Raw genomic sequence first — 23,987 nt, 5'->3', positions numbered from 1 at the left:
TAAAATTCTAAATGAAGGCAAAAAAGTCTTTTTTTCTAAATCAAACTAGCTTCTATTTATACACTTCCTATTTTTGGATTTCGTAATTTGGGTGGGCTTCTAAATTTGGTGAAGAATTGAATTAAATTGGATTTTTGTTGAATTTCCTAGCCCATGGGTGTTGCTCCTAGGGCTAGGCTCGGTTCTTGCAACAGCTTTGGTTCCCTGGTCTCGTCAAACGCGCACCAAGCCTTGTCAGTGTTGCACACTCCCTAGCGCTTGGTTCTTGGCAAGAGCTGAGCGCTTCTTGCTTGAGGAATGGGGTCCCTGCTTCGAGTCCTTGGTGAGGCATTTGAGTGCCCAAATTTTGTGAAGGAAAACAAGGCTAGCGCATGCCTTGAGTGGGAGCTCCTTGGTTCGAAACCTGGAGAGTTCAAACAAGCCAATTTTGGCTTGTTTTTCTTGCAAAGTAGCGCTACACCCTTCCCCCTTAGCCTTGGGTTCGAATCTCATGGCATGCATTAGCAAACTCTTTTTCCTTGATTTTTCTTGAGGCATGCCCGATAAAGCTCTTGGCAAGAGCTGAGTTTTGAAACTTTGCCTTGCTCCCTCCTTTGCTTGTAGTGCTCGGTTCCCATGAAGAGCCTAGCTTTCCCCCTTTCCCCTTGTAGGCTCTTGCTCCTTTGCTTTCTTGGCCTTGAATGAAGCTCTTGTGGAGAGCTTTGAGCTCTTTGAGAGAGCTTTGTGACTTCTCTCATTGTTAAGCCACGCTTTCATTATTTCTTTCTTTTCTTCACCTACAAATAATCAAAACAACCAATCAAAGTATCACCAAATTCACAAGGTTTAAAATTCATTCAAAAACTAATTAATTTTAGCTTAAACCTCATGACTTTGTGTCAATTAAAGGGTGGTTGATTGATTCAACAAAACCATGCAATTCCTCTCCAAATTACTTACTTACAATGCAAGAAAATGTATAAAACCTAATGAAACAAGTGAAAAATGCTTGCAAAGATAGCATATGATGACTTGTCATCAGCCGACATGAAAATAAAGCACCAATTCACATCCGTAGAACATCCCCAGGCCAATGGACAGGCAGAAGCTGCCAATAAAGTTATATTAGCCGGGTTAAAATGGAGATTACAGGATGCAAAGAGAGCCTGGGCTGAAGAGCTCCCACAAGTCCTATGGGCATATCGGACAACTCCACACTCCACCACAAAGGAATCACCTTTCCGATTAGCTTACGGAATGGAGGCAATGATCCCAGTGGAGGTTGAAGAAGGATCACCCAGAGTAATTCACTACAATGAAGAGGCCAATTCCCTACTTCAAAAGGAGGAACTTGACCTACTTCCAAAAATTCGAGAAAGAGCTCAGATCAAGGAAGATTAAAACACAGAGGCAATCAAAGGAGGCCAGAAAACAAGATTCCAACATCCTGAAGGATGCTAAAGCAAATAACCGACAAGCATATTGCAACAAAACAAGGTTGTTATAATAAAACAGACTCAAGAGGCCGCTTGAAGCCAACCTCAAGAGGCTTATAAAACTACCTTTGATTTTTCAAAATAAAGTTGCTGAAAAAGCAACTAAAAGTATCCAGAAGTCAGAACCACAAACTACAAAATAAAAAGAGTTCAAAGCCCACATGCCGGGCTATATACAAAACATCAGAAATAATTATAGAGGACCCATAGACTTCCCAGTAACAGCATCCTGGGGTGAAGGAGGACGATTCTGAAGGGGTACCACATCTACCGTCCCATCATCCCAGTTCAGAATCTGGACGTCAGGATCAGACTGAGGTTGACTGACTTTAGCTGCTGGAGTTGAGGAAGGTAGGGCAACAGAGACTTTGGCAGAAGCTGTAGAAGGAGGGTCAACATCATCATCATCAGGGTCATCAGGGACAATCTTATCATCTTTCACGATGTTATCCAAGCTAAAAAGAGTAAGGTCAAGCTCGGGCGCAAGAACTCGAACTTGATCCCTCAAATTCTCATAAGCAGCATTTACGCTGCCCACAAGATGACCTTGAAGCTCGGCATAGTCAGCTCGGACAGCCTCCAAACTGTAACGACCCAATTTTTAGTAAGCCTAGGACATACCAGAAACTGAGTGCTACCAATTTGTCATCCTAATTATTATCTATCATTTATTATATGAGCCTGATTCGTTGTTAAAAGCGTAGTTAGTTTGCGAGGTACTTTTTTTTTCTTTGAAAATGTTTGAATTAATAAACAGAATCATTCATAATCAATTTACAAATAATAACAGATAAAATAGTTATAAACAACCACACATAAATACATCACAAGTAGTTGACAACATTCGGTGATTCAGCCTTTATTAGAATATAGACTGTTAGTTAGAACACCCATAGATATAGCTAAATAATATCTATATACATATATATACATACAACATCCCAGGTCCTGACCTATTGGTGCACGAAATTGTGATCTCAGGCAACGGCGCCAGAAACTCTGTACGCACGTCTTAATAAATCGTTTTTCATTCACAACTTCGATACAACTAACCAGCAAGTGCACTAGGTCGTCCAAGTAATAAACCTTACGTGAGTAAGGGTCGATCCCACGGGGATTGTCGGCTTGAAGCAAGCTATGGTCACCTTGTAAATCTCAGTCAGGCGGATATCAAATAGTTATGGAATTTTCGAATATTAATAATAAATAGAAAATAAGGATAGAAATACTTATGGAATTCATGGGTTAGAATTTCAGATAAGCGTATAGAGATGCATTCGTTCCTCTGAACCTCTGCTTTCCTGCTGTCTTCATCCAATCAATCTTACTCCTTTCCATGGCTGGCTTTATGTAAGGACATCACCGTTGTCAATGGCTACTTTTTATCCTCTCTAGAAAATGGTCCGATGCGCTGTCACTGCATGGCTAATCGTCTGGAGGCATCACCCTTGTCAATGGCTGCATCCCATCCTCTTGGGAAAATGGTCCAAATGCTCTGTCACAGCATGGCTAATCATCTGAGGTTCTCGATCATACTGGAATAGGATTCACCTTCCTTTTGCGTCTGTCACTACGCCCAGCACTCGCGAGTTTGAAGTTCGTCACAGTCATTCAATCCCAGAGTCCTACTCGGAATACCACAGACAAGGTTTAGACTTTCCGGACTCTCATGAATGCCGCCATCAATCTAGCTTATACCACGAAGATTCTGATTAAGAGATCCAAGAGATACTCATTCAATCTAAAGTAGAACGGAAGTGGTTGTCAGGCACGCGTTCATAGGGAATGATGATGATTGTCATGTTCATCACATTCAGGTTGAAGTGCGAATGAATATCTTAGAAGCGGAATAAGTTGAATTGAATAGAAAAACAGTAGTACTTTGCATTAATCTTTGAGGAACAGCAGAAATCCACACCTTAATCTATGGAGTGCAGAAACTCTACCGTATGAAAATACATAAGTGATAATGGTTCAGGCATGGCCGAATGGCCAGCCCTCATGAAAGTCTAAGATAGCATAAAACTGATCAAAGATGTCTAATACAATAGTAAAAAGTCCTATTTATAATAAACTAGTTACTAGGGTTTACAGAAGTAAGTAATTAATGTATAAATCCACTTCCGGGGCTCACTTGGTGTGTGCTTGGGCTGAGCTTGAATTTTACACGTGGAAAGCCCTGGATGTCTACTTTCTAACGCAATTAGAAGCGCGCCATTTTGAGTTCTGTAGCTCCAGAAAATCCACTTTGAGTGTAGGGAGGTCAGAATCCAACAGCATCAGCAGTCCTTCTTCATCCTCTGAATCTGATTTTTGCTCAAGTCCCTCAACTTCAGCCAGAAAATACCTGAAATCATAGAAAAACACACAAACTCATAGTAAAGTCCAGAAATGTGATTTTAACATAAAAACTAATAAAAACATCCCTAAAACTAACTAGATTCTACTAAAAACATACTAAAAACAATGCCAAAAAGCGTATAAATTATCCGCTCATCACAACACCAAACTTAAATTGTTGCTTGTCCCCAAGCAACTGAAAATTAAATAGGATAAAAAGAAGAGAATATACTATAAATTCCAAACTATCAATGAAACATAGCTCCAATTAAATGAGCAGGACTTGTAGCTTTTTGCTTCCGAACAGTTTTGGCATCTCACTTTATTCATTGAAGTTCAGAATGATTGGCATCTATAGGAACTCAGAGTTCAGATAGTGTTATTGATTCTCCTAGTTCAGTATGATGATTCTTGAACACAGCTATTTTATGAGTCTTGGCCGTGGCCCTAAGCACTTTATTTTCCAGTATTACCACCGGATACATAAATGCCACAGACATATAATTGGGTGAACCTTTTCAGATTGTGACTCAGCTTTGCTAAAGTCCCCAACTAGAGGTGTCCAGGGTTCTTAAGCACACTCTTCTTTTGCTTTGGACCTTGACTTTAACCGCTCAGTCTCAAGTTTTCACTTGACACCTTCACGCCACAAGCACATGGTTAGGGACAGCTTGGTTTAGCCACTTATGTGATGCCAGGGCATTACAACACCAAACTTAAAGCTTGCTTGTCCCTAAGCAAGTACTGGAACAAGAGAATGATGAATGGAATGCCAAGAGAAATGAGTCATTCTTGTGGAAGTCATGTCCCTGGTTTTATGGTGGTTTCATGCATAGCAACTTAGGTTCATTCCTGGCTTTCAGACCTTTATCATGTCCTAGAATACTCACTGTGATTGCATCCCATGAGACTTTTATTCATTGATCCTTTTGTTGTCATTTCAGGGCTTATTTGTGTTCTTCAAGCTAAGTGCTCTGTAAGGGGGCAACTCTTTAAAATAAGCTTTCAGCCAACACTCCTGAACCAGTTGGTTCAAGGTGCTAGGTGTTGAAGCACCCCTAAGGACTTACTTGCTCAAGTCTCTCCCCCATACATACACACCACAAGCATATGGTTTATTTATTTTCTTTTCTTGAGACCTTGGTGTCCAGCACCTCTTTGGGTTACTAAATGCTCTGTAGTGAGGGTTACTCTTGATAATAGACTTTCAGCTGATAATCCCGAGTTAGTTAACCCAAGTTACCAAGTGATAAGGCACCCCTAAGAGCTTATTCATCCAAGTAGATCCCTCACACAGGAGCAGCACAGACACATGCCTCAAGATTAAAACCATTGGTGCCTAGCCTTATTGCTTACTCTTTTTCTTTTATTTTTCAACCTTTATTGTTCTTTCCCTTTTTCTTATTAGGATCTTCTTATTTAGCTAGTCTCATGGGTGTTTCTCAAGCACAGTATTCATAAAAGATAGTTGTCCTCCCACCTTCTGGTTGAACCAACTTAGCTAACTTATGACCACACCATAAACTCATGAACTTACTCCATAGTATGAACTCTACTCTGGTCTTTAAAAACACTCATTCTCTTTTCATTTGATTCAAAGGGACAAGCATACTAGTAAGTAAAGTAAGGATGCAGTAATGACATTCAGACTAGAAAACACAGCCTTAATCAATAAAAAGTTTAAAAGACAGAACTGACATGCTTATTCACAAGGAGAAAGCACACATACATACAAAGAACATAGAAGACAATCATGCAAATTAAAGTGCTGGAAATAAGTAAGAGGAGAAAGGAACTTTACCACCTTGTATTTTATCTTCATTGTTGTTGCCCTTTTCCTCCTATTCTTCCCCTTCCCACACCAGACATAGAATGATTGCTTATACTCAAGCAACAATTAAAACAGTGGTGACAGGGTTTATGATGGATCATGAATGTCTTAAAATAAAGTGTGAGTATGCATGTGTTTCAGCAAGCAAGATTATGGCTCACAACAAAAGCACAAGAAGTAAAACAGAGACAATGTGATTGCATTAATAAGTGGTGTTGGCATGGTACTTTGCATGAAAGTTAAGTGGCAACACCAAACTTAGTGTGCCACTGTCAATTTAGAATGTTGCAAGTACCCAGTGAAGATTGAAAATCAAATTGTTGCATGGCAACACCAAACTTAGAGTTCAATCATATGCCAAATTATTGAAAGTAAACTAAGCAAAGCAAGAAAATGTTACCTACGGTTGGGTTGCCTCCCAACAAGCGCCCTTTTTAATGTCATTAGCTTGACATGTTGTTCACGACTTTCTTCCTCTTCTTCTAGTTTGTTAAGAGGAATGACCTCAAGAGGAAAGAGGATCCAGTTAATGCCCCTTGTTTTGAGTGCCTCTCCCCAGCAAGCCTTCTTCTGTTGTTAGCTTGAGTAAACTTGCTTGTTGGGGTGGGGGTGGGATGGCTTTTGGTTGACCTTTTCTTCTTCATGAATATTGTCCTTCTTTTCTTGGTCACCATCCTTTTGTTAGTGTTCATGTTGATTGCCTTTACCACCTTGATTTCAGGATTTGGGTATTGTATGATGGGTGGAGCATCCTCTTCATCAAGAACTTCTTGAATTGGTGGTTCAATGAACTCACCTTCTATGCAACTCTCTGTTTCATTGGAGTGTGGGCTCCCTTGATTGACTTCCTCATTTGTTCTTGATCTTTGAATGAACTCCTCTGTTTCTGGAGAGAGTGAAGTGGTCTCTCTTTGTGCTCTCAGCTCTTCAATGAATTGTTCTTCAGAATAGAGTTGTGCATTTTGTCTCAATTTTTCTTCATGGTCCCTTCTTGTTATTTTCTCCTCTTCATTTGTCTTTATTATTTCTTCAAGGAGGAGCTCTATCCTAACGAGTCTCTCTTCTTCTCTACTTCTTTTGAGCTCTTCCATGAAGAGTTCCATCCTAGCAAGTCTATCTAAAGGTGGTTGGGTAGGTTGTAATGGTTGGGCGGGGTTGGTTTTTGAATGGAATTGGTTGTTTTGTGGTTGTGTGTTCTGAAAGTGGTATGACTCTTGTGGGTAGTGGATTGAGTTTTGTGGATGGTGAAATGAATTGTATGGATTTTGGATAGACTTTTGTGCTGAGGCATACTCAAATGATGAAGGATTTAGGCATGTGAAACTTGGAGGTGAGGTTGTATAATTGAGAGGTGATGGCTCTTGATGAATGGGGTATGAATGAGTGAAATCTCTTTGATTATGATCTTTCTAGGCATAGCTTGAGTAGTCATCAAAGTCATCAAAATATGGACCATTTTGTGACCTTGGGAAGCACCCCATTTCATGTTCTTGATACTCCCACCCACCATGAGCATAGTAAAGTGAATCATTCTGTGGTGGTGGTGAGTTTCCCATGAAATTTGATTGACTAAAATATGATAGATGCTCCTTTCTTTCCTGCAGAAAGCTCTGTCTGAAACAATAATCACCAAAAGAAATTGGAATCTCTAGTGTCACATATGAGGAAATTTCCAGTGAGGCAATATCACAAACAGTTAGTTAGCAAGAGAAAATAAAGAAATAAAAGAAAATAAAGACAAAAGAAAAGTGTCTAATCTAGTAAATCAATCAACCGGTATTTTGTTAATCACAATTAATCCCCGGCAACGGCGCCATAAACTTGATGCACGGAAAACTTGTCTCTCAACAAATCTCCCTTCGGCAAGTGTACTGAATTGTCGTCAGGTAAAACTCACAATAGAGTGAGTCGAATCCCACAGAGATTAACGGATTAAGCAATCAATGGTTAATTGATTATCCTAGTTAGACGAATCAGATTGGAGTGATAAGCAACAAGGAAATGTAAATTGACAGAAAATTAAAGAAAGCAATAAAGTGCAGAAAAGTAAAATGGCAAGAAAAGTAAATGTAAGAACTAAAAATAAAATGAACATTGGGATCAAGAGATATTGCAATCCTCTGGATCAAGTTCATTCTCATCTCTTCCTCAATCAATGCACTCATTGATCTCCTTGGCAATCTTAAGTGATCGAATTACAATTTCTTGTAATTCAATCTCTCAAATCTTGATCAATAGCCAATTCCTTGGTCAATAGCTCATGAGAAGAGATGAAGTATGGTCACTGATTATACCACATGCATTTCCCAAATCAGGTATTGAGAGGATTATAGTCACATATCCATCCAAACCCAATTTGATCCAGCATGAGAAAGCCTTTCTAGCTTGATCTCTTCATTCCTCTTTCAAGGTTTAAAAGAGATCCAAGTGTGAATAGTTTCTTTTCCAAGATAACTACCCAATTGGATGAAGATCGAAAGCTTTCAAGTAAAATCAAGAAGAAAGAAAGAAGAATGTCAGCTAACGTTGCACTTGCTACCCAGTTGGTATTTTTGGGGCATAAAAGATGTCTCTTGTTTGTGCTCAAATTTCATGCCCACTATAAATTATTAAATATCGTTGGAAAGATTTGAATGTCAGCTTTCTAACGCAACTAGAATCACCTCAATTGGACCTCTGTAGCTCAAGTTATGCTCCTTTGAAGTGGACATGGTCGTTGGCATATATGCCAACGTTACTGGAAATGTTGATTGCCAATAATGCTAGCGATTTTCCTGTTTCCGAAGCTCAAACTTAGTGTCCACCCCATACTATTATATATTGTTGGAAGGCCCTAGATGTCTACTTTCCAATGCCTTTGGAAGCGCATCATTTGGAGCTCTAAAACTCGAGTTATACTTCTTGGAAGGTGAAGAGGTCAGTTGGCCAAAATACAGGCTGATACCATGTTCATCATTGCACTTTCGGGGCAGGTTTTTTCCCTCAAATTTAGTGTCAACCATGTAGTGCCATATATTCTTGGAAAGCTCTGGAATCCTACTTTCCAATGCCACTGGAATCACCTCATTTGGAGCTTTGTGGCTCAAGTTATGCATGTTTGAAGAAGGCATGGTCAGGCTGCCAGGTGGGACTTTTGCCCACGTTAACTACCACGTTAACTAAGTTAACGTGGGAGTTAACGTGGCCCTTTGTGGCTTGGGTTGGCAACATTAGTGACAATGTTTGGTGTCACTAACGTTGTCGACAACTTCTCTTCCTCACGTTAACTTCCACGTTAACTAGGTACTAGTTAACGTGGGAGTTAACGTGGCTTAGTGGGGGCTTGTGTGCTTCCAACGTTAGTGACAATGTTGGGTGTCACTAACGTTGTCGACCATCTTGTTTCTTCACGTTAGCTTCCACGTTAACTAGGTTAACGTGGGAGTTAACGTGGCTTAATGTGCTTTGGCCAACGTTAGTGACAATGTTGAGTGTTACTAACGTTAGCTTTCCCCCTTTTCTTCTTAACATTAGAGACCACGTTAACTAAGTTAACGTGGACTCTAACGTGGCCACTCATGATCTTGGTCCAATGTTAGTGATAATGTTAAGTGTCACTGGTGCACGAATTATGAATCACACTTTTCACAACTCGTACCACTAACCAGCAAGTGCACTGGGTCGTCCAAGTAATACCTTACGTGAGTAAGGGTCGAATCCCACAGAGATTGTTGGTTTGAAGCAATCTATGATTATCTTGCAATTCTTAGTCAGGAAGTCAATTATATTTATCAGTTGAATTGCGAATAAACAAGAGAGCATGGGTTAAAGGTTACTTGTTATGGAGTAATGGAGAATATGTTGGAGTTTTGGAGATGCTTTGTCTTCTGAATCTCTGCTTTCCTCTGTCCTCGGATTCACGCACGCACGTCCTTCTATGGCAAGCTATGTTGGTTGATCACCGTTGTCAATGGCTACCATCCATCCTTCCAGTGAAAAGGGTCCAAGTGCGCTGTCACCGCACGGTTAATCATCTGCAGGTTCTCAGTCGTACCGGAATAGGATTTACTATCCTTTTGCGTCTGTCACTACGCCCAGCACTCGCGAGTTTGAAGTGCGTCACAGTCATCCAATCCCAGAATCCTACTCGGAATACCACAGACAAGGTTTAGACTTTTCGGATTCTCATGAATGCCGCCATCAATCTAGCTTATACCACGGAGATTCTGATTAAGGAATCTAAGAGATATTCATTCAATCTGATGTAGAACGGAGGTGATTGTCAGACACACGTTCATGGATTGAGAAAGGTGATGAGTGTCACTGATCATCACCTTCTCCATAGTTAGGCGCGAATGGATATCTTAGATAGGAACACGCATGTTTGAATAGAAAACAGAAATACTTGCATTAATTCATTGAGACACAGCAGAGCTCCTCACCCCCAACAATGGAGTTTAGAGACTCATGCCGTCAAAGAGTACAAAGTTCAGGTCTAAAATGTCATGAGATGCAAAATAATATTCTAAAAGTTGTTTAAATACTAAACTAGTAGCCTAGGTTTACAAAAAGTGAGTAGACTATGACAGATGGTGCAGAGATCCACTTCTGGAGCCCACTTGGTGTGTGCTGGGCTGAGACTTAAACAATTCACGTGCATAAGGCTGTTTTGGGCGTTCAACGCCAGGTTTGGATCCATTTCTGGCATTGAACTCCAACTTTTAATCCTTTTCTAGCGCTGGACGCCAAAATTGGGCAGAGAGCTGGCGTTGAACGCCAGTTTACGTCATCTATCCTTGAGCAAAGTATGGACTATTATATATTGCTGGAAAGCCCTGGATGTCTATTTTCCAACGCAATTGGAAGCGCGCCATTTCGAGTTTTGTAGCTCCAGAAAATCCACTTTGAGTGCAGGGAGGTCAGAATCCAACAGCATCAGCAGTCCTTTTTCAGCCTGAATCAGATTTTTGCTCAGCTCCCTCAATTTCAGCTAGAAAAATACCTGAAATTACAGAAAAACACACAACTCATAGTAAAGTCCAGAAATATGAATTTTTCCTAAAAACTAATGGAAATAAACTAAAAACTAACTAGGATATACTAAAAACTATATGAAATTAACCTCAAAAAGCGTATAAAATATCCGCTTATCACAACACCAAACTTAAACTGTTGCTTGTCCTCAAGCAACTAGACAAATAAAATAGAAGACTAATAGGTTGAGAAGCAATAATATCTCAGAGTTTTTGAGTGAAGCTCAGATTCTAATCAGATGAGCGGGATTAGTAGCTTTTTGCTTCCGAACAGTTTTGGCATCTCACTTTATCCATTGAAGCTCAGAGTGATTGGCATCTATAGGAACTTAGAATTCAGATAGTGTTATTGATTCTCCTATTTCAGTATGATGATTCTTGAACACAGCTATTTCATGAGTCTTGGCCGTGGCCCTAAGCACTTTGTTTTCCAGTATTACCACCGGATACATAAATGCCACAGACACATAATTGGGTGAACCTTTTAGATTGTGACTCAGCTTTGCTAAAGTCCCCAATTAGAGGTGTCCAGAGTTCTTAAGCACAGTCTTCTTTCTGCTTTAGACCTTGACTTTAACCGCTCAGTCTCAAGTTTTCACTTGACACCTTCACGCCACAAGCACATGGTTAGGGACAGCTCGGTTTAGCCGCTTAGGCCAGGATTTTATTTCCTTAGGCCCTCCTATCCACTGATGCTCAAAGCCTTGGGATCCTTTTTATTACCCTTGCCTTTTGGTTTTAAGGGCTATTGGCCTTTTTTTTTTTTGCTGCTTTTTCTTGCTTCAAGAATCATTTTTATGATTTTTCAGATTATCAATAACATGTCTCATGTTCATCATTCTTTCAAGAGCCAACATATTTAACAGTCTTAAACAACAAATTCAAAAGACATATGCACTGTTCAAGCATTCATTTAGAAGACAGAAAGTATTGCCACCACATGTAACTAATTAGAATTTCTCTTATTAAGAACTCGAAATTTTATTGCCTCTTATTCAAAAGATCTACTATTTTATTCATGTTTGCTGATGATGAGAAAAATAAACTACGGCTTAATTAGAGATAAAATCAAAATAGATACTAATTACTACTATATGACTCCTAAGGTGAACTTCTATAATGACACTATCACAGAGTTAAAACGGAAATTGGAATTTAACAACCTTTGTTCTGGGAAGTGGATGTTCCTCTGATCTGTGGGGTGCTTGGTCCTTCAAGAGATAACTTCTGGCGCTTCAATTCCCTTAAGTCACGCCCTTGCTCCTCTTGTTCTTTAAACAAATAGGTAAGAATTTGACTGTGTTCCTTCTGTTCTTTTATTATTTGTTCCATAGCTTCCCGTATCTTGGTAACAGACGTCTCAAGATACTCCCAGTATTCAGATTGAGGGATTTCTGGGAGAAATTCCTGTGTTTTCTTCTTGATGGGATCGTCCTGTGCTTGTTGTTTTTCCATTGATGCTTTGGTGATTGGTTTCTCAACTGAGATATACTCAGTTATTCCCATTCTTACTCCAGCATCCTTACAGAGCAGAGAAATCACGCTTGGATAAGCCAACCTGGCCTCTTTAAAATTTTTGTTAGTAATTTTGTAGAGTTCAGCTGAGATCAGCTGATGAACTTCCACTTCTTTTCCCATCATGATGCAATGGATCATCACTACTCTTTTGACAGTGACTTCAGAACGGTTGCTAGTGGGCAACAGAGAATGCTCAATGAAGTCCAGCCATCCTCTGGCGACTGGTGTGAGATCTTCTCTTTTGAGTTGATTCGGGACACCCTTTGTGTTGGTGGTCCACCTGGCTCCAGGGATACATATATCCTCTAGAATCTTGTCCAGGCCCTTGTCTGTTCTCATCATTCTTCTGTTGAAGGAGTCTGGATCATCTTTCAGCTGAGGTAGCTTTAAGATCTCCCTGATCCTGTCAAGGTGGGTATGAACAATCTTTCCTCTGACCACGGTCCGATAGTCATAGAAAGCAGTCCCAGATAGTTTTTGCTTGTCTGTTTGCCACATACTAACATAGAACTCCTGGACCATGTTCCTCCCCACTTTCGTTTCAGGATTAGCTAGGACCTCCCAATTCCTGATTCGAATTTGCTCCTGGATCTCCGGATATTCGTCTTCTTTCAGATCGAATCTAACTTCCGGGATCACTGATCTTAGACCCATTATTTTGTAATAATGGTCTGCATGTTCTTTAGATAAGAACTTCCCTTGATTCCAAAGTGGTTTTGGAACGCTCTCTTTCTTGCCTCTTGAAGTGGGTTGTTTTCCCTTAGGAGCCATGCTCTTAGTGATCACGGATAAACACACCAAACTTAGAGGTTTGCTTGTCCTCAAGCAAAAGAAAAGAAAGGAGAGGGATAGAAGGAGAGCTAGGTGCAATTGTTGATGGAAGGGGAGGGAGGCCGAACCCATATTTAAAGGGATGGGGGGGTGGGTTTTCAAAAATTTGGAAAAGATAGGATAGAAAGATTTTTAAAAAAAAGATAAGATAAAAGATATGATAAGAGAGGATATAGTTTAAAATTGAAAAGATATGAAAGATTTTTGAAAAAGATAGATCTAGATTTTGAAAAAGATATTGATGAGTTGAAAAGATAGATTTGTTTAAAAAAAGAAAAAAAGATTTGAAAAGAGTTGGATTGAATTTGAAAAGAGGATTGGTGCTTATGGATTAAGATACATTTGATATTTTTAAAGAGGGATTTTCGAAATCAAGGTTCTTAACATGTTTATGCAAGAAATCATGAATTGAAAACATGGAATTTTAAAATTAGAATGAAAAAATATGAAGAAGAATGATTTTTACCTCCTTCCCACTATCCTGGCGTTCGAACGCCCAAACAGTGCCTATTTTGGGCGTTCAATGCCCAAATGCTGCTCTCCTGGGCGTTCAACGCCCAGTTGTTGCCCTTTTCTGGCGTTGAACGCCAGATAGCTATCTTTACTGGCGTTCAGCGCCCACTGGATGCCCCTTTTAGGCGCTGAATGCCCAAAATGGACTTTCACTGGCGTTTTCTTGCCAGTGAGCTCTTTTTCTCTGTTTTGAATGCAGATTCCTTCTGTAACCCTGTGAATTTATGCAATTGATTCTTTACCTTAGTGTCAGTGAACTTTATATAAACAAATAAAAATAAAAATAAAAATAGGACAAAATGCTTAGAGGATTGATGCCCCATGGCTGGGTTGCCTCCCAGCAAGCGCTTCTTTATTGTCTTTAGCTGGACCTTGCTGAGCTTTTAGTCTAGCTTCAGCCTTGAGCACTCTTGCTCAATGTTGCCTTCAAGATAGTGCTTGATTCTCTGTCCATTGACAATGAACCTCTTATCAGAATCAATATCTTGAAGCTCCACATAACCATATGGTGATACACTTGTAATCACGTATGGTCCCCTCCACCGGGATTTCAATTTCCCGGTGAATAGCCTGAGTCTAGAGTTGAACAGCAGAACCTTCTGTCCTGGCTCAAAGATTCTAGATGACAGCTTTCTGTCATGCCATTTTTTTGATTTCTCTTTATAAAGTTTGGCATTTTCGAAAGCTGTGAATCTGAATTCCTCTAGCTCATTTAGCTGGAGCAATCTTTTTTCTCCTGCTAATTTGGCATCAAAGTTTAGGAATCTGGTTGCCCAGTAGGCTTTATGTTCCAGTTCCACGGGCAGGTGACATGCCTTACCATACACAAGTTGGTATGGAGAGGTCCCTATAGGGGTCTTGAATGCTGTTCTGTAAGCCCACAGAGCATCATCCAAGCTCCGTGCCCAATCCTTTCTACGGGTACTTACTGTCCGTTCTAGGATTCTCTTTAATTCTCTGTTAGAGACTTCAGCTTGCCCATTAGTTTGTGGATGATATGGATAGCCACCTTATGGCGAATCCCATACCGAACCATGGCAGAGTAAAGCTGTTTATTGCAGAAGTGAGTGCCCCCATCACTGATTAGTACTCTAGGGACACCAAACCTGCTAAAGATATGTTTTTGGAGGAACTTCAGCACTGTTTTAGTATCATTGGTGGGTGTGGCAATGGCCTCAACCCATTTTGACACATAGTCAACTGCCACCAGAATATAAGTGTTTGAGTATGATGGTGGGAAAGGTCCCATGAAGTCAATTCCCCATACATCAAACAACTCAATTTCCAAGATTCCTTGTTGAGGCATGGCGTAACCATGAGGCAAATTACCAGCTCTTTGGCAACTGTCACAGTTACGTACAAACTCTCGGGAATCTTTATAGAGTGTGGGCCAATAGAAGCCGCATTGGAGGACCTTGGTGGCTGTTCGCTCACCTCCGAAATGGCCTCCATATTGAGATCCATGGCAATGCCATAGGATCCTCTGTGCTTCTTCCCCAGGCACACACCTACGGATTATTCTGTCTGCACATCTCTTAAAGAGATAGGGTTCATCCCACAAGTTGTACTTTGCATCAGTAATTAATTTCTTCTTTTGTATCCTGTTGTACTCCTTGCGTATGAACCTTGCAGCTTTATAGTTTGCAATATCGGCAAACCATGGTGTTTGCTGAATGGCAAATAAATGCTCATCCAGAAAAGTCTCAGAGATCTCAAGAGAGGGGAGGGGCGACCCTTCTACTGGCTCTATCTGGGACAGATGATCAGCTACTTGGTTCTCTGTCCCTTTTCTGTCTCTTATTTCTATATCAAACTCTTGCAGAAGCAACACCCATCTGATGAGCCTGGGTTTTAAATCCTGCTTTGTGAGTAAATATTTAAGAGCAGCATGATCAGTATACACAATCACTTTTGATCCTACTAAGTATGATCTGAACTTGTCAATGGCGTAAACCACTGCAAGTAATTCTTTTTCTGTGGTTGTGTAATTCTTCTGGGCATCATTTAGAACGCGACTAGCGTAATAAATGACGTGCAGAAGCTTGTCATGCCTCTGTCCCAACACTGCACCAATGGCGTGATCACTGGCATCACACATTAGCTCAAATGGTAATGTTCAGTCTGGTGCAGAAATAACTGGTGCTGTGACCAGCTTAGCTTTCAGCATTTCAAATGCCTGCAGGCACTCTGTGTCAAACACAAATGGCGTGTCAGCAGCTAGCAGATTGCTTAGAGGTTTTATGATTTTTGAAAAATCCTTTATAAACCTCCTATAGAATCCTGCATGCCCCAGAAAGCTTCTGATTGCCTTAACATTGGCAGGTGGTGGTAATTTTTCAATTACCTCTATTTTTGCTTGATCCACCTCTATTCCCTTGTTTGAGATTTTATGCCCAAGAACAATCCCTTCAGTCACCATGAAGTGACATTTTTCCCAGTTTAAAACTACGTTGGTCTCTTGGCATCTTTTCAGAACAAGTTTCAGGTGATCAAGACAGGAGCTGAATGAGTCTCCATATACTGAGAAGTCATCCATGAAGACTTCCAGAAATTTTTCCACCATATCAGAGAAAATAGAGAGCATGCATCTCTGGAAGGTTGCAGGCGTATTACACAGCCCAAATGGCATCCTTCTATAAGCAAACACTCCAGATGGACATGTGAATGCTGTTTTCTCTTGATCTTGAAGATCTACTGCAATTTGATTATAGCCTGAGTAGCCGTCCAAAAAGCAGTAATAATCATGACCTGCTAGTCTTTCTAGCATCTGATCTATGAATGGTAAAGGAAAATGATCCTTTCTGGTGGCTGTATTGAGCCTTCTGTAGTCAATATACATGCGCCACCCTGTAACTGTTCTTGTAGGAACTAGTTCATTTTTTTCATTATGAATCACTGTCATGCCTCCCTTTTTTGGGACGACTTGGACAGGGCTCACCCAGGGGCTATCAGAAATAGGATAAATAATCCCAGCCTCTAGTAATTTGGTGACCTCTTTCTGCACCACTTCCTTCATGGCTGGATTTAGCCGTCTCTGTGGTTGAACTACTGGTTTAGCATTATCCTCCAATAAGATTTTGTGCATGCATCTAGCTGGGCTTATGCCCTTAAGGTCACCTATGGACCACCCAAGAGCTGTCTTGTGTGTCCTTAGCACTTGAATAAGTGCTTCCTCTTCCTGTGAATTTAAGGCAGAGCTTATGATCACTGGAAAAGTGTCACCTTCTCCCAGAAATACATATTTCAAGGATGGTGGTAATGGTTTGAGCTCGGGTTTAGGGGGTTTTTCTTCTTCCAGAAGAAATTTCAGAGGCTCTTTCATGTCCTCTGAATCCTCTAAATCAGGCTGAACATCTTTAAAGATGTTTTCCAACTCTGATTCGAGACTCTCAGCCATGTTGATCTCTTCTACCAAAGAGTCAATAAGATCAACTTTCATGCAGTCTTTTGATGTGTCAGGATGCTGCATGGCTTTGACAGCGTTCAACTTAAACTCATCATCATTGACTCTCAGGGTTATTTCCCCATGTTGGATGTCAATGAGGGATCGTCCAGTTGCTAGGAAGGGTCTTCCTAGAATGAGAGTAGCACTCTTGTGCTCCTCCATTTCCAGCACAACAAAGTCAGTGGGAAAGGCGAATGGCCCAACTCTGACAATCATGTCTTCAATCACGCCTGATGGGTATTTAGTGGAGCCATCAGCAAGTTGGAGACATATCCGGATTAGTTTAACTTCTTCAGTTAAGCCAAGCTTTCTGATAGTAGATGCAGGTATTAGGTTGATGCTTGCCCCAAGATCGCATAAAGCTATTTTGGTGCATTGACCTTCTAATATGCATGGTATCAGAAAACTCCAGGGTCTTTAAGCTTTTCAGGGAAGCTCTTCAGAATGACTGTACTGCATTCTTCAGTGAGGAGAACTCTTTCTGTTTCTCTCCAATATTTTTTATGACTCAAGATCTCTTTCATGAACTTGGCATAAGAAGGTATTTGCTCAAGTGCTTCTGCAAATGGAATCTTTATTTCAAGAGTCCTGAGATAATCTGCAAAACGAGCAAATTGCTTATCCTGCTCCTGTTTCCGGAGTTTTTGAGGATAAGGTATCTTGGCTTTATATTCTTCAACCTTAGTTGCTGTAGGTTTATTGCCTACAGAAGTGGTTGAAGAAGCCTTTTTAGAGGGGTTGCTATCAGCATTTGTGTGTGTCTGATCCCTCACTGGCAATTGAGTGCCAGAGTTAGAAACTGGAGTGACGTTAGATGCCAACTCCTTGTCTGTTCCTGGCATCTGAACGCCAGAACTGTGCCCATTTTGGGCGTTCAGCGCCAGATCTTGCCCATTTTGGGCGTTCAACGCCAGATCCTTGCCTATTTCTGGCGTTGAACGCCAATCCTGCCTTGTTTCTGGCGTTGAACGCCAGTCCTGAGCATGGTCTGGGCGTTCAGCGCCATCCTTCCACCAAATTTCTGGCGTTTTAGTTCCAGAATTACTTTTCCCTGGGCTCTTGCTGTCCTCAGGTGAATTTTGGGTGGTTTGCTCATTTCTTATCTTTTAGTTGCCTTGAGTGGGGTATTTAATGTTTTCCCACTTCTTAATTGAACTGCTTGGCATTCTTCTGTTATTTGCCTTAACAGCTGCTGCTTCGTTTGCTTAAACTGTTCTTCCATATGTATATTAGCCATCCTTGTCTCTTGTAGTCTATCTTTGAATTCGGCTAACTGCTTTGTTAGGAAGTCCAATTGCTGGTTGAATTCAGCAGCTTGTTTTACAGGACTAAGTTCAGCAGTTGCTGTTTTAACCTCTTCTTTCATGGAAGGGTCACTGCTTAGGTACAGATGCTGATTCCTGGCAACTGTATCAATGAGCTCTTGAGCCTCTTCAATTGTCTTTCTCATGTGGATAGATCCACCAGCTGAGTAATCTAGAGACATCTGAGCTCCTTCAGCAAGCCCATAATAGAAGATGTCTAACTGAACCCACTCTGAAAATATTTCAGAAGGGCATTTTCGTAGCATCTCTCTGTATCTCTCCCAGGCATCATAAAGAGATTCACTATCTCCTTGTTTAAAGCCTTGGATGTCCAGCCTTAGCTATGTCATCCGTTTTGGGGGAAAGTATTAATTCAGGAATTTTTCTGTCAGCTGTTTCCATGTCCTTATGCTGGCCTTAGGTTGGTTATTCAACCACCTCTTAGCTTGATCTTTTACAGCAAATGGAAACAGTAATAGTCTGTAGACATCCTAATCTATTTCTTTATCATGTACTGTGTCAGCAATCTGTAGAAACTGTGCCAGAAACTCTGTAGGTTCTTCCTGTGGAAGACCGGAATACTGGCAACTTTGCTGCACCATGATAATGAGCTGAGGATTCAACTCAAAGCTACTGACTCCAATGGAGGGTATGCAGATGCTACTCCCATATGAAGCAGTAGAGGGGTTAAAATATGACCCCAGAGTCCTCCTGGACTGTTCATTTCCGCTTAGGTCCATGATGGAGAAAGGGAGATGATGTAAAATAGAGAAAATATTTTTATTTATTTATTTATTTATTTATTTCAAAAATAAGATAAAGATAAATAAAAATGGGTGAAGATTTTCGAAAAATTGAGGAGAGAGGAAGTGGTTAGGAAATTTTTTTTTTTAAAAAAAATCTGAATTTTAGAAATTGATTTTCAAAAAAGATGCTTTAAAATAGAGAGAAAAGATATTTTTAAATTTTAAGAGGAGAGAGAAAACTAATAAGATAGCTCAAGATTTAAAATTTTTTTAGATCTAATGCTCCTTATTTTCGAAAATTCTTTTGGGGAGGGGGGAACACCAAGGAACACCAAACTTAAAAATTTTAAGATCAAGATACAAGGAAGACTCAAGAACACTTTGAAGACTCACGAGAACACAAGAATATGAAGGAAGAACACCAAACTTAAAATTTTTAGAAAACCAAACTAAAATTTTCATAAAACACAGAAAAATCAACAAGAAAACACCAAACTTAAAGTTTGGCACAGGATCTAATAGAAAAATTATTTTTGAAAAGATTTTAAAAAGAAAATAAGGATTCTAAAATTTTAACACGACAATAATAAGAGACTCTAAACCAAAAAAGAGAAATTTTTCCTAATCTAAGCAACAAAATAAACTGTCAGTTCTCCAAACTCGAACAATCCCCGGCAACGGCACCAAAAACTTGGTGCACGAATTACGAATCACACTTTTCACAACTCGTACCACTAACCAGCAAGTGCACTGGGTCATCCAAGTAATACCTTACGTGAGTAAGGGTCGAATCCCACGGAGATTGTTGGTTTGAAGCAATCTATGGTTATCTTGCAATTCTTAGTCAAGAAGTCAATTATATTTATCAGTTGAATTGTGAATAAACAAGAGAGCATGGGTTAAAGGTTACTAGTTATGCAGTAATGGAGAATATGTTGGAGTTTTGGAGATGCTTTGTCTTCTGAATCTCTGCTTTCCTCTGTCCTCTGATTCACGCATGCACGTCCTTCTATGGCAAGCTGTGTGTTGGTGGATCACCGTTGTCAATGGCTACCATCCATCCTTCCGGTGAAAAGGGTCCAAGTGCGCTGTCACCGCACGGCTAATCATCTGCAGGTTCTCAGTCGTACCAGAATAGGATTTACTATCCTTTTACGTCTGTCACTACGCCCAGCACTCGCGAGTTTGAAGTGCGTCGCAGTCATCCAATCCTAGAATCCTACTTGGAATACCACAGACAAGGTTTAGACTTTCCGGATTCTCATGAATGCCGCCATCAATCTAGCTTATACCACGGAGATTCTGATTAAGGAATCTAAGAGATATTCATTCAATCTGATGTAGAACGGAGGTGATTGTCAGACACACGTTCATGGATTGAGAAAGGTGATGAGTGTCACTGATCATCACCTTCTCCATAGTTAGGCGCGAATGGATATCTTAGATAGGAACACGCATGTTTGAATAGAAAACAGAAATACTTGCATTAATTCATTGAGACACAGCAGAGCTCCTCACCCCCAACAATGAGTTTAGAGACTCATGCCGTCAACGAGTACAAAGTTCAGGTCTAAAATGTCATGAGATGAAAAATAATATTCTAAAAGTTGTTTAAATACTAAACTAGTAGCCTAGGTTTACAAAAAGTGAGTAGACTATGACAGATGGTGCAGAGATCCACTTCTGGGGCCCACTTGGTGTGTGCTGCGCTGAGACTTAAACAATTCACGTGCATAAGGCTGTTTTGGGCGTTCAACGCCAGGTTTGGGTCCATTTCTGGCGTTGAACTCCAACTTTTAATCCTTTTCTGGCGCTGGACGCTAGAATTGGGCAGAGAACTGGCGTTGAACGCCAGTTTACGTCATCTATCCTTGAGCAAAGTATGGACTATTATATATTGCTGGAAAGCTCTGGATGTCTATTTTTCAACGCAATTAGAAGTGCGCCATATCAAGTTTTGTAGCTCCAGAAAATCCACTTTGAGTGCAGGGAGGTCAGAATCCAACAGCATCAGCAGTCCTTTTTCAGCCTGAATCAGATTTTTGCTCAGCTCCCTCAATTTCAGCCAGAAAAATACCTGAAATTTCAGAAAAATACGCAACTCATAGTAAAGTCCAGAAATATGAATTTTTCCTAAAAACTAATGGAAATAAACTAAAAACTAACTAGAATGTACTAAAAACTATATGAAATTAACCCCAAAAAGCGTATAAAATATCCGCTCATTAGTCACTAACGTTGGCTCCATTTCCTTTCTTCAAAGTTAATGCCACTAACTTTTCTCACTAACGTTGTGGCTTTCCTTCCATCCATGTTAGTGCTCACGTTAGTGTAACTAACGTAGCCACTAACATGGCTTCTTCTCTTCTTCTTTTGGCCTGAAATCAATCAAACAAAGTGCATCAAAGTCTTGCTCTTAATCATGGAATCATGCATCATCCAATTTATCATATAATTCATGCAAAATTCTCATGAAATAATTCAAAATTAACAATGTTTGCTTGAATCAAGATGTAAGTGAATATCTACCCAAAACTAGCTTATTTCCTAAGAAAATGCATGAAACTACCTTAAAAACAGTAAAGAAAAGGTCAGTGAAACTGGCCAAAATGCCCTGGCATCATTAGGCCAGGATTTTATTCCTTTAGGCCCTCCTATCCACTGATGCTTAAAGCCTTGGGATCCTTTTTATTTACCCTTGCCTTTTGGTTTTAAGGGTTATTGGCTTTTTGCTCTTGCCTCTTGGTTTTAAGAGCTTTTGGTTTTTTCTGCTTGCTTTTTCTCTTTTTTTTTTCTTTCTATTTTTTCGCTATTTTTTTCTGCAAGCTTTGTTCTTTGCTGCTTTTTCTAGCTTCAAGAATCGTTTTTATGATTTTTCAGATTATCAAATACCATGTCTCCTTATCATCATTCTTTCAAGAGCCAACATATTTAACATTCTTAAACAACAACTTCAAAAGACATATGCATTGTTCAAGCATTCATTCAGAAAACAAGAAGCATTGTCACCACATCAATATAATTAAACTAAGTTTAAGGATAAATTCGAAACTCATGTACTTCTTGTTCTTTTGAATTAAAACAGTTTTCATTTAAGAGAGGTGATGGATTCATAGGACATTCATAACTTTAAGACAAAGTTACTAAATACTAATGATCATGTAATGAAGGCACAAACATGGATAAGCACTTAACATAGAGAAAACGAAAAACAGAGAATGTAAGAATAAGGAATGAGTCCACCTTAGTGATGGTGGCGTTTCCTTCTTGAGGAACCAATGATGTTCTTGAGCTCTTCTATGTCTCTTCCTTATCTTTGTTGCTCCTCCCTCATTGCTTTTTGATGATCTCTTATTTCATGAAGGATGATGGAGTGCTCTTGATGTTCCACCCTTAATTGTTCCATGTTGGAACTTAATTCTCCTAGGGAGGTGTTGATTTTCTCCCAATAGTTTTGTGGAGGAAAATGCATTTGAGGCATCTCCGGGATCTCACGAGCTTCATGCATCTCTTGAGATCCAAGAATGGGCTCTCTTGCTTGCTCCATCATTTTCTTAGTGATGGGCTTCTCTTCCTCAATGGGAATATCTCCTTTTATGAAAGCTCCAGCTGAGTAACATAGATGGCAAATAAGATGAGGAAAAGCTAGCCTTGCCCCAGGAGAGGGCTTTTCGGCTATTTTGTAGAATTCAAGGGAGATGACTTCATGAACTTCTACTTCCTCTCCAATCATGATGCTATGAATCATGATGGCCCGATCCACAGTAACTTCAGATCGGTTGCTAGTGGGGATGATGGAGCGTTGGATGAACTCCAACCATCCTCTAGCCACAGGCTTAAGGTCCAGTCTTCTTAATTGAACCGGCTTGCCTTTGGAGTCAATCTTCCATTGAGCGCCTTCCACACATATGTCCATGAGGACTTGGTCCAACCTTTGATTAAAGTTGACCCTTCTAGTGTAGGGGCGTGTATCTACTTGCATCATAGGCAAGTTAAACGCCAACCTCACATTTTCGGACTAAAATCTAAGTATTTCTCCCGAACCATTGTAATATAATTCTTTGGGTTTGGGTTCTTACTTTGATCATGGTTCCTAGTGATCCATGCATTGGCATAGAACTCTTGAACCATTAGGATGCCGACTTGTTGGATGGGGTTTGTTAGAACTTCCCAACCACTTCTTTGGATTTCATGTCGGATCTCCGGATACTCATTCTTCTTGAGCTTGAAAGGGATCACGGGGATCACCTTCTTCTTGATCACAACATCATAGAAGTGGTCTTGATGAGCTTTGGAGATGAGTCTTTCCATCTCCCATGACTCGGAGGTGGAAGCTTTTGTCTTCCCTTTCCCTTTTCTAGAGGATTCTCCGGTCTTGGGTGCCATCAATGGTAATGGAAAAACAAAAAGCTTATGCTTTTACCACACCAAACATAGAATATTGCTCGCCCTCGAGCAAGAGAAGAAAGAATAGATGAAGAAGAAGAGAGGGTTGTGTTGTGTGAAAATGAGGAAGAATGGAGGGCTATATATAGGGAAGAGAGATTGAGGTGATTGGTGAAGAGTTTTGGGAAAGAGTGTTTATGGGATTGTGTGAAAGAGGGGTGAGAAGAAGTGAGTGGAGGTAGGTGGGAATCCTGTGGGGTCCACAGATCCTGAGGTGATCCTGTGGGGTCCACAGATCCTGAGGTGTTCAAGGATTTACAACCTTGCACCAAATTAGGCATGCAAAATGCCCTTGCACACAACTCTGGGCGTTCAGCGCCAGATTGGTGCTTGTTCTGGGCGTTGAACGCCCATTTGTTGCCCATTTCTGGCGTTGAACGCCAGAACCATGCTTGTTCTGGGCATTCAGCGCCAGAACCATGCTCTTTTCTGGCGTTGAACGCCAGCCAGATGCTACTTACTGGCGTTTAAATGCCAGTAAGGTCTTCCTCCAGGGTGTGATTTTTCTTCTGCTGTTTTTGATTCT

The sequence above is a fragment of the Arachis hypogaea genome, chromosome 18, assembly GCF_003086295.3.
Source record: "Arachis hypogaea cultivar Tifrunner chromosome 18, arahy.Tifrunner.gnm2.J5K5, whole genome shotgun sequence".
Taxonomy (NCBI): domain Eukaryota; kingdom Viridiplantae; phylum Streptophyta; class Magnoliopsida; order Fabales; family Fabaceae; genus Arachis; species Arachis hypogaea.
The sequence above is the reverse complement of the archived record's forward strand: the minus strand, read 5'-3'. Positions refer to the sequence as shown.